The 18,484-nt window shown below is 44.5% G+C and overlaps 1 protein-coding gene across 11 annotated transcripts in view; it reads right to left on the bottom strand.

Moving 5' to 3' along the window:
- ST6GAL1 (ST6 beta-galactoside alpha-2,6-sialyltransferase 1) overlaps nucleotides 1–18,484 on the bottom strand; it is a 116,590-nt gene that overhangs the window by 50,770 nt on the left and 47,336 nt on the right. Inside the window, exon 1 of one of the 11 annotated variants that reach the window (XM_077825871.1) lies at nucleotides 17,301–17,430. The exons of 9 other annotated variants lie outside the window; for them this stretch is intronic. The gene's annotated coding sequence lies outside the window, so the exon portion shown is untranslated. Of the gene's footprint in view, nucleotides 1–7,946; nucleotides 8,022–17,300; nucleotides 17,431–18,484 lie in introns of those variants that run through there. One more of the 11 variants, XM_077825870.1, reaches the window with a different exon arrangement.

An 18,484-nucleotide genomic window follows, 5' to 3' on the forward strand; every position in this document is an offset into this window, starting at 1 on the left:
GAGAGACGTGAGCGAGTCAGGGAAAGAAGGGGAATTAGTCAGCCGCTTGCCACTTCCTTTCTGTCTCTCCCTTCACTTCCCTTGCTCTGGAGGAGTAAAGCTGGTTGACAAGAAAAACTTTACAAATTTTTTTTCTTCTCAAAATTTATGAAAAATTGTCTCAAGGTCTGCAAAGATTTGAGCAGATCTAGGTAGAAGGACTAGGGGAGAGGGAAGGGGGACCCCAGAGACATAGGGCTGCTGCCAAGACGGAGCTCCAAAGACAGGGATAGTTCCAAGGAAGGCAACAGCCAGCAGAGTAAGGGGACCTTTTTTGAAAAGTTGAGATTTTCCTCGAAATTGTTTTCCAACCAGCTCTAGTTGCCAGACCTGACACAATGAAGAGAGAATGGTGAGCACAGGTAAGAGACAAAATTCAGAGAAGTTCAAAGAAAGAATCAGAAAAGAAAAATAACTCCCAGAGTGTACTGCCAGTGAAACTGAAAAAGGAAAAGTTCACTTTCCCGAAAACTCAGAGGAAAAATAATGGTAGAAAGGAAGCTATTTTAGAGCCACCCGGAATAATCACATAAGATCATCTTCACCAACTGTCAAGACTTTCCTCTTCCCCCCGCTGGCAGGCTGGGCACCAGCATAGAACTCACGAACATACACCCCCCAGGGATGGCTCCTTAGGCAACGAAACAGGTTTTGGGAAAAGTAATAAAAAGCTCGACCAACAGAGCTTGGCTGGGAAAGGTCAATGTAACAGCACGTGCAAGCGCTTGCAGTTCCATTCTTAAATAGGTGCCTCATTTCACAGTAGGCTGGTTTCCCCTTCAGTCACGTAAACCCACTGATGCTTCACACACACACGCATCTGTCTTTGACTCTCACAAATACAGAACATTACTGGAAGTGGAGTTCTGCTCCCATAAAGGGGGCAGTGCCCTGGCAACTTGCAGAGATGTGTACGGTCAATTTGTTGCAGGCAAGCAGCACTGAGAGCTCCCCATATTCCCAGGTTACTACCCTATATTCCCAGACTAGCCAGGGTACCACTACAGCTGCTCTATCTCCCATGTGCGTGCTTAAAACCAGAAGCGGCACCCATCTGTATCGTTTTTTGTTTGTACACGGCAATGCCTAGGAACCCCAATCAAGGATCAGGGATGACTGTGCTATGCATTGTACAGACAAGTAACAAAGACAGTCCCTGATGCCAACAGCTCAGGTTCCAGGTGTCATTGAGCACACAACAGAGAAATATGGTGGGTGGGAGAACAAAGTAACAGAACAAAGAGTTAAACAGGAAAATAGAAGTCTCAGCACATTGCTTGCCTAATCAATGCCAGATGGGAGGGACTTGCAGGCATCAGAGCAGAGTTTCAAGGAAGGATTTAGGACAAGGTAGCAGCTTTATGGAAGTGCATGGGCCTCCCACTTAGAGGGCCAGTTCTTCCCATCTCCCTCTTTCTATACAGGTTCTTCTTCTGCTCTCATCCTCCTAGTATCTGAGCACCCTCCAGGAGCATCTCTACTGTGCTAATGCTCCCTACACCTCCCGGGGAAACAAAAGAGCTAAGGGGCTTCTCCAAGACAAACTGGATAAGACGAGCCACTTTATGGAAGATGGAGCCTGCCAAGAACTGTGTCCATGCAAAACTCCTAAGCTACTCAAGAGAGGAGCCTTCACTCTTGCTGCTAAGATAAATAGCTCCACAAGCCTGCAACTCCCTAGCAGTCCCCTCTCCCAGCCACCCACTCCTTCCATCTGGTTAGGGGCCAACTGGCTCTGGAGAAGCCAGCCAGCTCTTCCTCCTTCTGCCACAGATATTATGTGTGTGCATAAAAAGGGACATGAAAGAGTCCCTGAAATATGGGAAGTCCTGTATAATAAATACAGCCCCTCCCACCACGCTTAGCTGATCAGTCTGAAAAGAGGCTGCCTTGCCTTATAGCCTCAGGGCTACAGTCAGATGATGACAAGGTTCTCTTCTTCTACCACAAGAACAAGAGCAGGTATGCTGCAGTTGTTCAGTGCGGAGTAGCTAATGCTTCCACTCCCCACCATGAAGGGGATCAGCAGCTGGGGCAGGTTATATCAGCTGACTGCTGGGAGTTGTAGAAGGGACAGAAAGCCAGCAAGGAGGAGCAGCCACTGGAGCTCAGAGGGCAACACAGGGAAGCACAAAACGTCACTGCTGGTATTTCAGTTCTGCCCAAGACTAGTGAAGCCAAACCCCTGAGGAAAAAAAAAACCAAAAAAAACTTTGATATGTCTCACTCTGCAGCAATTAGTAACTGATTCATTCCAAATGCACAGAGTAGCTCCCACTACGTAATTGCAATACACAAAGCCATTTCCTAGCAAATAAAATCTAGAGTTATCGCAGTCAAACACGGCTGCTACTCTGAAACACAGTACAATGCACATTTTAAAAATCGCGAAAAGCATAGCTGGATTTAACTGTTGTGTCCCTTCCACATCAGAAACTGGTCATATCTAGACATTAGCATACTTTAAATTTTATCAGTGTTTTGCAATTTTTGATCAGTTTTGGGCAAGGTAACAGAAAGCAGAGACCCTTTAATTTCAAACACTTGCCAAGGCAGACTCCACCCTCGTCCCACACAGGGGAACAGTGTAAATGGAAGTTCAACAAAACATGTTGCACCATCAGATTGCAAAACAAAGTAAGTAAGATTTCCTAGTCATGAGACTCTGCCTCATTTGCTGTAATAAAGTTAATCGAGCACTGACCTAGTTACCAGCCAAATTAACATCAGTCATTAGAAATGCTTAATGGAAGCAACACCAAACTAAATACAGGCCAATTAATTTCTTTCTCTCACGTTCACTAGCTATAACGTTCAGAAACTATTTGTCTAGTAAACCTTGACATGAACACTTTACATGTTTACAGAGCTTAGAGCATGAAATCACATGGTGAATCAAGTGTCCAAAAGTCACTGAAACAATTAGGCAGTTATTCTTTCCTCTAACACATAAGGTCTGCTTTATTTTCCAGTTCCATTAGTCTGGAATCACCATAAAGTAGCAGCATCACCTTCTTCTGCCCAAATGTCAGATGCGTACACCACCATCACGTGACGGCAGATTCCAAAATTGATCTTAAATACCTAACAGACAAAGAGAAGGTTAACAGGTGACGATCACAGTCTGTTCGTGTCCACCTGGGGAATAAATATACAACGATGGGCTCTTTGATCTAGCAGAGAAAGGTATAACACGACCCAATGGCTGGAAGTTGAAGTTAGACAAAGTCAAATTGAATAAGGCATAAATTAAAGGAAAGGGAATTATTTTGGGGAAGTTCTATATCCTGCATTGTACAGGAAGTCAGACTATCACAGTGGTCCCTTCTGGCCTTGCAATCTATGCATCTATTCAAAGACCTATCTGCAACGTCCAAGTAATTGCTGAAAAGCATCTCCCCAAACAAGAACAATTATACTTTAATTACCTTTTTCATGGGGTGGGGAGGAAAGGAGGAAGGGGAGAGATAGTCTGAATGCCAACTGCTCAGCTTTCAGTGAGCACCCCTGTATTCACAAATCAATGTGTGAGAGCACTGGGGGAAAAAAAAAAAAACTTGATATAGAGACAAAATCCAAAAGACATTTTAAGCAAGGAGTAATGTAAATATTATTTACAATCCCCTTTAAATATTATTTACAGTCCTATTCTTTGCATGGTGCTTCTTAACATTTCTAGTTATTACCATGACACACCTATGTCTGAGCATTTCTGCTGAGGGTTTAAATACACACTAAAAAGAAACTGAGGCCCAGATTTAGAAAAGCATTTAAGCATGTGCCTAAGTCCCACTGAAGCCAAGTCACATGCAAAAGAGTGTTGCTGAATCGAAACCTAATGTGCCAGTGACAGCTTACTGTGGCACAGCAGACTACAGATGTGTGACCAAAAAAAGTTTGATGGCTTGGTCTGGATGTTTGTCATCTCTAGCCTGAAAAATACTGAATAAAGTGTATCTCTGAAACAGGGCTGTATATATCACAGGCCAGTTCCAACACCTGCAGGTTTCACAACTAACAGCTTCTAGTCTAGACAATACCAGGAAGTACAAAGTGCCATGCTAGCTACTATGCATTTAAACATCAGTCTACTTTAAACAAAGCTGAATTTTGGTATGGTTCAAGTTTTGGGTGAAGGTAAAGGCCACATTTTATTTAATTCCAACAGATTTCCCCATTACTTTGTTGAGCCAGCATAAAAGGAAAGCATGATTCCACTACCACTTAGCTGAGATATGAAATCAGGGCCTGTATGTTGCCCAAGTAGGGACAGGTGTGGTTTTTTTGTTTTTTTTAACTCAGCTGCTTTTTTTAGGTTTAACAAACATCTGTCTGTACTGCTTCATGAGAGAGATGAGATAGGTGTGCTAATATCTTTTATTGGACGAACTTCTGTTGGTGAGAGAGGATATACACCTTAACAGACTCAAAACTGCCTTCACCTACCTGCTCCAGGTAAGCAGTGCCGGGCCGGAGCCCAAACCCCTCCTGCACCCCAACTCCCTGCCCTGAGCCCCCTGCCAGCACCCCTTCCTGCATCACTTCCCTGAGCCCCTCCCGCACTGTGCACCCCCTCCTGCACCCCAACCCCCTTCCCTGAGCCACCTCCTACAACCAGCACCCCTCCACTGCCCCCAACCCCTTGCCCTGAGCCCCTTCCTACATACTGCACACCCTCCCACACCCCCTCCCACACCCCAACTCCCTCCCCCAGCCCTACATACAATTTCCCCACCCAGATGTGGCCCTTGGGCCAAAAAGTTTGCCCTCCCTGCTCTAACTGGAACTCCCCTGTAGGGCTGGTCAGAAATTTTCCTTCTCAATCATTTTTTGACTAGACAAAGTTTTTTGTGAGACATGTCTATTTTTCCTGGAAAAATGCTTTATCCTGGAGGGGCAGTGGGAACAACCCACAAAATATTTCAATGTACAAATGCTGTCAGGGTACCTGTAATAGGGTGACACCCACCTCTTGCGAGCACCTTCTGGCTGAATGCATGCGCCTGCAGTCATTCAGTTTATGGTGACCCCGTCAGTGGTTTCTCAGGCAGGTTTTCAGTGACTCAGCCCTCCAAGCTCAGCCCCAAACACAGTAAGTATGTGACACAGAACGGACACCTTCCGGGGTATACAATCCCGTACCCCTCTGTTGGTATCTCGGTGACCCTATCTTTAACTAGTCTCCTCCCTGGAGACACTATTTTCCTTCAGTCCTCCCAGGTCTCCATCCTTACTCAGTTCCAACAGTCAGCCAAGAGCTCCTTCTCACTCCTCCAGTCCCTGCCAGCAACTGTCTTGGGCTCAATCCCACCAGCCAGCCAGTAGCGCTTTCTTGCTCCCCCAGACCCTGCCAGCACTGAGCTGATCCTGCTGCTCTTTCAGTCAGCCAGGAACACAGTCCTCTCTCCTCCAGCTCCAAAGAACAACTGACTGTTTTTGGCTCTGCATCTCCTTTTGATATGGCCCTCCTGGGCCCTGACTGGCTGCTCCCTGCAGCTCCTCTGATTGGCTGCTTCCCCCGCAGCCATTCTAGGCTGCTTGGAGGACCTCCATTCTGCTCCTCTCTGTGATGGAGCGTGGCAGGTGGCCTCTGAGCCTAGTCAACCCCATCATAGTATCTCATAAGAGTTGTAGTTTGCGTGCTTTATTTTCCAGTTCTTCTCTCCAAGCCAGGCTCCCCTGATGGACTACATCTCTCATGATGTACCATGGCCAGGGACTTCCATGCTATACCACCTCCCCCCTCCAAGAAGGGAAACCGTGATGGGAGATGTAGTACAACCAGGAAGCCCAGCCCACAGAGGAGAACTGGAACATAAAGCACCCAAACTGCATCTCCCATGATGCATCAAAGTGGCATTTCCATTTTCAGATTAAATTTTTCATTATTTGAAATTCCACTAGAAATTTTTTTTGAAGTTTTATCTTGGGAAAAACAAAACAAAAAACAAAACAAAAACCCATTTTTGACCAGATCTGCTTCCCTCCCATTTAGCAACGTATGGACAAAGTGGTTAAGACCCTCAAGTTGAGAACCCCTGATTTAAAACATAGGGATAACATCCCAAAACTAAAACTTTTTCTGATTAAAAAAATATTACACTTTGTTGGCAAATTGAGCAGTCTGTTGAGCTTTCTGGAGTGTAGGCAGCAGAGATCGCGTTTTAAAACATTATTCATATGTTCAAGGACACTTGTATCAGTTCCTTATTAAAGAAAATGGATCTCCAAAATATTATTTTTAAATATATTTGGCATGGGGATGGGGTCAAAGTTAAAGAGTGTGTCAAAACTGGGTAGTTTTTAAAAAACGTATTTCCTATCCAGGAGTTTGTTTTCTCTACCTCTTTCAACGTAGTTAACAAACTAAAAATATGAAACTGACTGACTTCCTATACTGGGGAACTGACAATACACAGTAAACAATTATAATAATAGAGATTATCTTCTTCTTGAAACTTCTTCAGTAACAGTAATTTTAATAAATAAATAAAGCCACTGCCCAGGCTCAACACATGATTTTCAAAGACTTATAAATCTCACTCAAACCCAATTTCCTCTGGAACAAAGCCATTTTGTGAGATTTGTTCCAATGTTCAGCTACCTTCTAGTTTGTCCACAGGGCCAGGTTGCAAGAATGTTTCCACAATGGAGAAGTGTGGGTTTTTTAATCTCCTCAGATTCAAGAATGGCTGAACAGTTTTTGCTCTTTTTTAAAAAGGTACTTTCCGGCAGAGGCTAAACTGGAAAATTTCAGCGGCAAGGGTGAAAATTGCAGTAAATTCTGAGTGAGGAAGCCTTTCATAGAATATTAGGGTTGGAAGGGACCTCAGGAGGTCATCTAGTCCAACCCCCTGCTCAAAGCAGGACTAATCCCCAATTTTTGCCCCAGATCCCTAAATGGCCCCCTCAAGGATTGCTAGAGAGTTCAATGGAAACTATCACATAGCCTTAGCTAGAGGAGCCAGTTCTGTTATAATCTCTTAGTGTTTATCTCTGTGAATTGCAATTATTGGGAAGAGATTAAAGCCCTCATTTCAGGGCAACTCATCTCAATCAGTATGGCCTACACGCTTTTCTAGATTTACATGAGCAGAACTAGAAAGAGGTGCCAGAGGGGACCGGTATTAGGGATATGATGCTCTCTGGAATAGTTCCTGGTTGGACCTATCCCATAAGAAGTTAATGTTGCCTCGCAGCCAATTCCCGCTGGTGGAGATTCCTCTACAGCTGCTGGAAACCCCACCAGGATTCTGCCAAAGACATCATGGCTCCTTCTGGAGGAGAATACAGGACGGCCAGCCCTCCACTCAGCTGCCTCTGTGTACCTGCCATGTGGATATCTATACTGAAAGGTCAGAAGGCCACTGAACTCTCCCTGCTTGGGCACAAATTCACCAGATCCCTGTGCACTCCTTCCCCAGGATTCCGTTACAGGAGTGAATGCTGCAGCTCAGTGGCCATCCTAAGGATGGACTGGCAGATGGACACCCGCCAAGACCTCCCACAACATATCTCGACCCAGCTGGTTCTCTCTCACTCTGTCCATCTTTTCTCACATCCCCTCCTTTACTCTGCAATTCTTTGTGCCTTTTTATTTTTACTCTTTTACATGTCTCTCCTCTTCCTCTCCACTGCTCCCCACGTCCCCCCTGCTAATTCTGATCCCCCTCCCCATGCTCCCACTCACCAAAAGTCTACACTGCTTTAGTGTTCCGGGGGAGTGCAACACAAGGCTGAACCAAGCGCCACAGGAGCAAGGCAACGAAGCTTGGCCTGAGTTCACAGCTGTTTACATTGGGGCTACTCCTACTGCCACCCACCTGAGCATGCAGAGACAATGGGAATAGGAAGGGACGGTGCAACAACCCATTTACAGTGTGGTTCCTATAGTTTTTGTTACTCACACTCTCATGACTCCCACCAACTAGTCTGATACACCAAAGGGGGCTCCACCCTCATGCTAGGAAACATTGCTCTACCTAGAAGGAAAGCAGCAAGTGATTAATTTAAAGAGTATTTTGTTCAGACAGAGATCCTCGAGTAGGAAAGAATCCCTAATGAACCTTTCAATCAAAACCTCAGCTAAGGAAGCTTGGTTACTTGAGAACGCAGTTATCCAGGGCAGAGACTGATAATCCCATCTACAGCTGTATTACTTCTAACATTACACTGCTAAAACAAAAACAAAAAACCACAACTCCTGTAGCAGCAGCAAGCTTGGTCAGATCATCATGCAAGAGACTAGGCTCAATGTGCAGTTGGGGTATGTACAGAGCTTACACTTTACATTACTTAACCCTGAGAGGTGAGTGGGATCAAAGCATACTGTAAAACCCATGTGAGAGTGAAAAAAAAACTGTTGAACTGAACTGTCTGAATTTACCAGCAACTGTTGCACACCATGAAAAGATGTTTATTTCCTCTTGTTATCTTAAAGGGATACAATCATCAAAAAATCACACTGTGTTGGGTTGGATCACGGAAACCCCCTTGGAGGCTGCTAACTGACGTGCCAAGACTACTTCTGCTCCTGCTTTCCTGCCCTGTCAGCTTAGGACTTCAGTGCCCTGCCTGGTTTGAGCCAGACCTGCTAGCCCAGTGGTTCTCAAACTAGGGCCGCCGCTTGTTCAGGGAAAGCTCCTCGCGGGCCAGGCCCGTTTGTTTACCTGCCATGTCCGCAGGGTCTGCCAATCACAGCTCCTACTGGCCACGATTTGCCGCTCCAGGCCAATGGGGGCTGCGGGAAGCGGCACGGGCAGAGGGATGTGCTGGCTGCCCTTCCTGCAGCCCCCATTGGTCTAGAGCGCTGAACCATGGCCAGTGGGAGCCACAATCGGCCAAACCTGCAGACGCGGCAGGTAAACAAACCGGCCTGGCCCGCCTGGGGCTTTTCCTGAACAAGCGACAGCCCTAGTTTGAGAACCACTGCGCTGTCCTGCTGCAAACCCAGACCCAGGTTTGAACCATGTCCCTTAACAGCTGTAGGCTTAACTGAAAGCAGCTTACAGAAGTGTTCCTGTCTTTAACACTCAGGTGCCCAACTCCCAATGGGGTTCAAACCCGAAATAAATCCTTTTTACCCTGTATAAAGCTTATACAAGGTAAACTCATACATTTTTCGCCCTCTATAACATTGATAGAGAGATATGCCCAGCTGTTTGCCCCCCACCCCCACTATTAATACATACTCTGGGTTAATTAATAAGTAAAAAGTGATTTTATTAAATACAGAAAGTAGGATTTAAGTGGTTCCAAGTAGTAACAGGCCGAACAAAGTGAATTACCAAGCAAAATAAAAGAAAACACGCAAGTCTAAGTCTAGTAATAACAACTGAATGCAGATAAAATCTCACCCATAGAGACGTTTCAATAAGTTTCTTTCACAGACCGGACACCTTTCCAGTCTGGGCATAATCCTTTCCCCTGGTACAGCCCTTGTTCCAGCTCAGGTGGTAGCTAGGGGATTTCTCATGACTGCAGCCCCCTTTGTTCTGTTCCACCCCCTTATATGGCTTTGGCACAAGGTGGGAGTCCTTTGTCTCTCTGGGTCCCCGCCCCCAGTGGAAAAGCACCAGGTTTAAGATGGATTTCAGTACCAGGTGACATGGTCACAATTCCTGTGAGACTCCAAGCCTTCATTCCTCCCAGCTTGACTCACAGGAAGGCCTGCCTGCAACCAGAGCCATCCACAGTCAATTGTCCTGGCTGATGGGAGCCATCAAGATCCAAACCACCATTAATGGCCCACACTTTGCATAATTACAATAGCCCCTCAGAGTTATATTTCATATTTCTAGTTTCAGATACAAGAGTGATACATTTATAAAACTAGGATGACCACACTTAGTAGATTATAAGCTTTGTAATGATACCTTACAAGAGACCTTTTGCATGAAGTCTATTCCAGTTACGTTAAATTCACACTCATTAGCATATTTTTATAAAATAATATAGAATGTCACACACACTTTGTTCTAGAACTTGTAGCTAGAAAAGGTTAAAGCAAGTTGAACTATAAATCAGAGGCTGAGGGACAGATTTTTAAAAGAGCTCAGCTCCCAGCAGTTCCTGGACGAGTACTTGGAAATCTGAAAGTATGGCCACTTTGTTTTGCTGCCCAAACAGGAGCCAGGGCCCTCACTGAGCAAAGTGCTGATGCACCTGGATAACTTTACGCTCACAAACAGAGGGCAGTGGGACTGACAACTCCTGTACTTAAAATCAGGCACATGCTTATTTTGCTGAACTGGGGCCTCAGCTCTTTGGAAAGTCTGGTCTCAATCATGGTTGATAAGCACCTATGAAAATCTGCCCCTAAATGGGCCAGGATCCTCAGTCAATGTAGCTACTACACCAAGTTAGACCACCTGAGGAGTTCTTCCCTATTCTCTATATTTTCAGTCTGTTTACTGTGAGCATTTGGTGGCATTCCGTATATAGTCAGTATCACTTTGCCCTTGTGAATTCCTTTAGGACCTGACCCAAAGCCCACTGAAATCACTAGGTGTCTTTCCACTCACTTCAATGGGCTTTGTATCCGACCCTTACTCACTTCTCTCTCCTGTTTGCATGGGAATTTCACACAGCAACAAGGGACTCACTTCTCTCTCCTGTTTGCATGGGAATTTCACACAGCAACAAGGGAGAGAAAACTTTTTTTTAAAAGGTAGCTGTAAAACCACAAAAAATAGCAAAACTCCAGGGCTAATGCAGCACCTGACACTATTTTCCACTCAGTTATTTTTAAACTTACACAGTTCCAAATTGACTGTGTAACTTACTACTTCCCTTTTCTGCCCCCAGTGAACACCTCTGAGTAATTAATCTTGCAATACTAAAAGCGATCTGAAAAAGGAGCAAAGTGTGTGTCATTTCTGGCTTGTGATGTATAAAGGTGGTCAGAAAAGCATTTAACGTGTTTTTCTTTGCTTGCTTTTTATATTAGATATTCAGATCTTCTCTACTCTGGTTAAAACTGTTCATGAACACAACTCAGACTTCAGCAAACCAGGGAAAACCTTGACATTCTTGATATTCCTAAGGCAGAAAAACCTCTTTAAAGTAAAAGCACAACAAGAACCTTTCAGATCTTTTCCGTGCAAGAAACAAGAAGGGAACAAAACCAAATATTCTTTTATTTGCTTTTACTTTGAAGGTTACCTTTAAAATTCTATTATGTTTCTCCCCGGGGTGCATTATGGTATAACTTGCTAATTAAGGCCCCGAACCTGAGAAGTTTTATGCAGAAGCTTTATCGACTGACTTCCTTGGAACTACTTGATTGAACTCCAGAAAGTTAAGCTCTTGAGTAACCTTTTGTAGAATTGGAACCATAAGCCAGGACCCTACAGCGAGGTCTACGAAGGTACAGAGTTCTGCCCATGTGACGCTCATTGCAGGACTGGGGCCTTTGTAACTTTACGCAGATTACTCACAAGAGTAGCCTCAGCAGAACCACCCATAAGTAACTTTACTCATTTAAGTAAGTGTTTGCAGAATCAGGGCCTCAAGTAAGGAACTCGAAGCATGCAACATGTTGAATTAACTGTGCTTGTCCTTTGAATAACTAAAAACAGCCTGAGGATGCTTAGTGTCATGACATATTTTGTAATATTAGAAATGAAACCTTACAAAGGGGATTCTGTAAGGAAGGAAGGAAAGAAAGAACAGCCTGTAATCAACTACACAAAAAGCTCTCAGATGATTTTCAGCAGCATTGTCATGTGAGTGTGTTTAGAAAGCTGCCCATTAGATCCAGTTCCAGGCCATCAGTGGCTGATATTTCTTAAAGGATTTCATAGGTCTCCCAACCCCTGCTTCAGAACCCATGTTCCCATTGTATATACTTTGGACCTTTGGGATGTAGTATAGGATTACAAAATGGAGCTCCTGTGCTCTCTTATCCTAAACCTGAGAAACCTTACCAAAACTTTTGTCAAAACCAATATACTTCCTCAAAAAGTTTTGGTTTTGACAAATCAGTTTTTTCCAACCAGTTCTATTCAAAACATTATGTAACAGAAGTTGGCTTTAACTCATCTCTGTGAGTACTACCTCATTAGCAAGATCTGTCCAAACTTAATTTGCCCCAGGAAAACCTGGTATTCTCTCTATTTGATGCTGTAAGTTACGGACAATGAGAATGCAGAACATGCAAACCAAGATTATACAAATTGATACTAGCAAATTCCACATCATATCAAGCTTCCTTCTCTGCTCTTCTGCCTACATTTTAGATTTTTGTCTCACTTTCTTCTTCTTTTCACTAAATTAGAATACTAGAAAACAAAAAACAAAACAGAAAAGGAAAGGAAATACATTGGGGCTGTGATGCCAGACTGGGATTTCTACAATGTAAATTCCACATGGAGTCTGACCCAGAGATCTAACAGCTGTAGGCTGAGCAAGCCGATCAACTGACCAGTCCAATAAGGCACTCATTCACCTGCACATCTACTAATGTGATATATGCCATCATGTGCCAGTAATGCCCCTCTGCCATGTACATTGGCCAAACTGGACAGAATAAATGGGCACAAATCAGACAACAGGAATGGTAGCATACAAAAGCCAGTAGGAGAACACTTCAATCTCCCTGGACATTCAATAACAGATTTAAAAGTAGCCATCCTTCAACAAAGAAAAACTTCAAGAACAGACTTCAAAGAGAAACTGCAGAGCTACAATTCATTTGCAAACTTAACACCATTAACTTGGGCTTGAATAGGGACAGGGACTGACTGGCTCACTACAAAAGCAATTTTCCCTCTCTTGGTATTGACACCTCCTCATCAATTACTGGGAGTGGACCACATCCACCCTGACTGAATTGGCCCTGTCAGCACTGGTTCTCCACTTGTAAGGAAACTCCCTTCTCTTCATGTGCCAATATATTTAGGCCTGTATCTGTAATTTTCACTTCATCCATCTGAAGAAGTGGGGTTTTTTACCCACAAAAGCTTATGCCCAAATAAATCTGTTAGTCTTTAAGGTGCCACCGGACTCCTTGTTGTTTTTGTGGAGACAGACTAACACGGCTACCCCTCTGATACTCTTTTTTGTTACTGGTGTTACAATAAATTAGTAATCAGTTAACTAGTGCTTTAAAACATTTGGCCATTTTAGACATTATTTAACCAATAGCTAACCAATTATTTTTGGACTGATCAAGTGTCCAACAGCTGTATTTTCTGCTGCCAAGTGGGGACTCAAGAGTGCTTTTTTGGTGTGACCATTACAGACATAATGACAGGGGTTGCGAACAACAGGGGACGACTCCTCTTACTACATCTATGTCCTGTCAGCTCAGAGTACTCTCAGTGAGGGTGAGAGGTAGGAAAGGGCAACTTAAAATAAAAGTTAATAAAAAAAGGGGGGGAAAGAAGGAGAGATGTTATGGTGGCTTTTCACAATGCTGCTAGTTAAAATAATCCAAGATCTCAGGTGAAACCCACCCCTCCAAAAAACTCAGACTAAGAACAAAATAATGAAGAATGCAACCATTCTTCAGACAGCCAGAGAGCTCATGCAAGAGGGATGGCCCTGAGAATGGAATGCTGCTACAGTGCTGAAGCTATTAACTCCTCAGAGATGGCAGGGCTGGAGCTCTAATGCATTCACAAGCCATGCTGGGAAATCCCAGTTAGTAACATCAAGGGATTAAGAGCACATGAAGAAGATTTCCTGCTTGTGGCTCTATTCACCGAAGACTTTATGGTCCCCCTAGTAAATGCTCCTTTATGTGATCTAAACTGGGTGGGGAGGATGGAGTAGTGAAGAAACACATGTATATAGATTAGATTCCTTTTAGTCTGCATTCAACATAAATTAATTAACCAAACCAAAGAAGCAGACGTTTGTCTGGTGGTACAAGCTGGAAAACAAGTGGAGAGGTTTGAGCAACATTTTACAGCACGGACAACATTCCACATCTGGTTCTCCCCACAACCACTTGTGTGAACTTCCCCTTATACGTGACTGCAAAGCGAACTAAGTATAGTGTACAGTATAACATAGCATAGCATATACTGTTGTAATAAGCAATGTATATTATATACATTATTCATTACTGTATATTCCAGGGGTGGCAAGCTATCAAACCGGGGGGGAGCTCAGGACCTCTACCGTGCAGCAGGGAGGAGGAGTCTCAAAACTTCTGCCGCGCCGAGGGGGGGGGGGGGCGGCGTGTCTCGGAGCTTCTGCCCAGCAGGAGCAGGGCTGAAACCCTGATCCCTGGCAGGTGTGTCCCAGCTCTCGAACTTCTGAAGATTGTCATATGGAAGATTGTCAGACGGTCAGTAAGATTGGCCACCCCTGCTATATACAAAGAGAAACCCCAAAACACCCTGATTTTTGGCCATCTACACAAAGCTTAAAAATTGCTAAAAATAAACCCTGAAAAACATGAGCTAAAACAAAAAGCTACAATGTGTTTAAATCCACTTAAACTCTGTGCAGTCTGAGGCACAGCCCTGGCAAAGAATTACAGACAAGCACTGGCAGGAGACGTCTGCACTGCCCAGCAACAGATTCGGACTGGTCTGAAGAGAAAGGGGGGAGAAAATTCCCAAGGGAAGAAAATGAACATGTAGGCTAGGAACCTGAAATGCATGCGGGAGATGAGTAAGGAAACCAAGGAAGCTCCTGTGAAGGATCCTCACAGTGCTAAACCAGCAATGAGTGCCACACCACTTCCTATGGGGGCAGGGAACCGCCAGGCCTGATTCTCTGTTGCCCTGTTCAGTCATTTATACCCGTGCAAAGCCAGTGTAAAATGCCACCACAACAGAATGATAGCGTCTTACACTCACTCTGCACTGGTGCAAATGAACGCACAAGACACATGGCAACAGAAAACGTGTGGCTCCTCCTCCCCAGCAGACAGCAATCTGTCCATCATTGAGGCTGTGTTATGCTAGTCTCGAACAGTGGTGCAAAGTCTCAGAGGGGTGCATCAAAGAGACAGAAAGGATCTCTGCAGCACTCCCTTGAGTTCAGAGCCCATCCCTAAAAGAGGCTGGGGTTCTCTATAGAATGTAGAGACATCAGGAAAATTCCCCACTGGCAGAAGCCTGGGGAAACTCACTGGACTTAAGTGGACTTGCATCATTTCACTCGACTGCTGAGTTCTGTCTGCCCTTATGATCAGCTTTCTGAGACTTTTCAAAATAAATGATGCTCTATTAATTCAAGTTGTATTAAAGGGAATTAGCACCAGATCGGCCACTTTCTCCCCAGTCCCTTCCAGATTTTCTGATTTACCCCTATATACATCTCCGTAAGGAAAGGCTCCAGATTTCTCTCAAAAGACATACTATAGCCTGTTTATAAAACAAACTTATCTAGTCATATCTCTCTTCCTTGGCCTCACCAGGCACCAGTTTCACAACTGTGACATTAGCCAACTTATCCCAGAGAATAACATGCCATTTCCCTGGAGAGAAAGCATTCAACAGTGAAGTAGTTCTCATACAGCAGCATTTCACGGCTCAGCCTACCCTACTGTTGCCCTGAAGCCCATTGGCAGCACCAGCAGAGAGGAGAAACCACTGAAATCTTTTCCAGATGAAGCCAGTTGCAGACTGAATCCTTGCAATCTCAGTCCATTTTATTCTATAGTTGGTCCCGGGGTAAATTAATTCTGTGGGTCTCCTTACTCTGCTTTGAGAAGGAGAGAAGGAAAGGGGGAGAACACAAAGAAAATGAAAATAGAATGAAATAAGAGAAAAAGACAGAGGGACAAAGAATAAATGGGGGGAAGGGCAGAAAAGACACACTTCTGGTCGGAACACTGACATGCCACATGTCTTCTCAAAGAGGACTGTGAAAACAAAAGTTTGTGTGTGGGCTACCAAGAGTGAAGTATGAGTTGCACAATGCATTACCCTAGAACAAATCCATGTGTGCGTCCTTCTTAGAGATTTACTACCTTCTATTTACATAGCTCATCTCATCCTGAAAGAAATTATTTCATCTGCTTCAGACATGCAATCTCCTCTGGGATGGAATGCCACAGCTGTTCAGTACTATGCAATGGTTTAAGACAGGAAGTGAAGAAGAATACAGTATCCAGTTGAAAGTCTAGTGATTTTTTCCAGCTTTCTGTCAGAATGTATTTAGCTAGCACTCCAGAGCTAATACCATTAACAATGGTACCTCAAGCTTGTCTACACAGAGACTTAGTGCATGGCAAGCCAAGGTTAAATCTACCCCACACTAACTGACAATGTGAAGCCTCTGACCACCCAATAATAGTTCTGTGGTGTGTTCTTTGACAGAGCAGTAGCTCAAAATGCACTACAGAACTTTTAGTGCATGGTAGCAAGGTGGCCAGTAAGTGTGCGGCAAGCTATGCACTGTAGATTCACACCCCAGCTTGCCGTACACTAAGTCTCCATGCCCTTAGTCTGAGATTATTATATGCCATCTCCAGCAACACAGCCTCTGGGGTTGGAGGAATGAGCTAACTCTTTTACTCATCCCCATAGCAAGAGGGAGACAAAGCAGATTCAAATTTAACAGACACTCACTAGCCAGTCTAATGGAAAAGGTCATGGCCCCAGTTCTCTAGTGCTGCTCAAACAAAAAGGCTGGAAGACCACCAGATCCTCCCAGCTGAGAATTTCCTCACTATTGGGAAGTTCCACAAGTGGCATGGGCATGGCATAACAGCCCTCTGCCACCTCTTGAGCACAGATATACCGGGGTGGGCCCAGGAAGGGGACTGGTGGAGTGGAAGGGGCATAGTCAGAGTGCTTTGCATTCTGGCTATTCTGGGCTCAGAAACACCCATGGGTGGGAAGCAAGCATAAATTCATAGGCTGCCAGCTGAGGCCAGTGTACAGGAGGCACAATGGGTGGTATGAAGCCACCTTTGCCACCCACATCCAGGTGTTTCTCCAGAGAGGTACAGCTCAGAATCTTGCCTGGATGGCCCAAGCCCGTTCAGGGATAGCATGCTGGAAGAATTCCAACACTCACTCTGCCTAGAACATCATGGTGCCCTTCTCTACATCTTTTTTATCAGTCTCTGGTTAGCAATTGCCAAGAAAAATTTTCAAGCCTTGCACGCAGCTGTGTGCCATCCTGAGAGATCTCTCCCCAGGGCAAGCATCCAGCAGCACTAGAAATAACAGCAAACCCCAGATAGAAAGGCAAGTGACTAGCTATGAAGTTAAAATCTGAAATCACGAGGCAAAAAAAAAAAAAAAAAAAACAATAAAGACTTTCCAAAGTCTAACTAGGACTATTCTGGTTACCTTGAAAACTTCTCCGGAGGAAACAGGTGAATGTTATCAAACAAGAAGTCCTTTTACTGCCATTGTTTTCTTTCGTTTCCCCTCGGCCTGTAGAAGAAGATAACTAACTTGTCTGGGCTGGTGTAGGAGGATGTTAAAGTGGTTCCAATGTTTATCTTATGACATCACCACTGGCCTAGCAGATTATAGGCAACCAATAGGCAGGCACCATTTTTTCTACTTAGTTAATGGTGCAGCAAGTTCTAATGCCTGTATGCCTGTTGGCTTAGGAAGGCAGATGGTTTACTTTAAACATGGTACATGTTCAGGCCACTGTTAATAGTTTATTGGGGGTGGGGGGATTATTGATAAGAGAACCAACAGGGGAGGTAATACTCGCAATTTTCATTCCAATCACCTCCTGTTTGTAGAAGGTGGAAATTCACTTGCCCCCATGGTTGAGAAAAAAATGGAAGAAAAGGAAATGATCAAGAGGTTCCCATTTTCTCTAGTATAGCACAAATATCTGTTCTGACAGGAAAAACCACCACCACCTTGTGGGTTACCCCAGAATTTGACATTCCTGTGTGTACCCCAGAACTTGACAGTACAGCAGTGATCCATTTTGTATGTTCAGCCACTGCCAGCTGAAAACCAACAGAGTTACACAGCTAGCTATAAAAGATAAGTAAATGGTGTCATCTCCCTGCCCGAGGAAAAGCTCCCCTGGATTGCCTCAGAGCAGTCCAGGGGAGTTTTTCCTCGGGCAAGGAGATGACACCTAAACTCCGCATCAGCTGGACAGAAAGAGGGGCCCTGGAAGCCCAGCTGCTGATCACTCAAAACCATCTCAGACCATGAGAGCTAGGAGGATAGGTCCATCAATGGCTATTAGCCAGGATGGTCGGGGATGGTGTCCCTAGCCTCTGTTTGCCAGAAGCTGGGAATGGGCAACGGGGATGGATCACTTGATGATTACCTGTTCTGTTCATTCCCTCTGGGGCACCTGGCATTGGCCACTGTCAGAAGACAGGATACTGGGCGAGATGGACCTTTGGTCTGACCCAGTCTGGCCGTACTTATGTTAGACTGTGGGTACCTATATCTGCGATGTCCTAAACCTATTGCCTATGTGTGTGTTTGCTTAAACTCTTATTGATAGTAGCTTTAGATAAAAACATGCTTGTTTGTATCAATCGTTTATC

The sequence above is a fragment of the Eretmochelys imbricata genome, chromosome 9 (assembly GCF_965152235.1).
Source record: "Eretmochelys imbricata isolate rEreImb1 chromosome 9, rEreImb1.hap1, whole genome shotgun sequence".
Lineage (NCBI taxonomy): Eukaryota > Metazoa > Chordata > Testudines > Cheloniidae > Eretmochelys > Eretmochelys imbricata.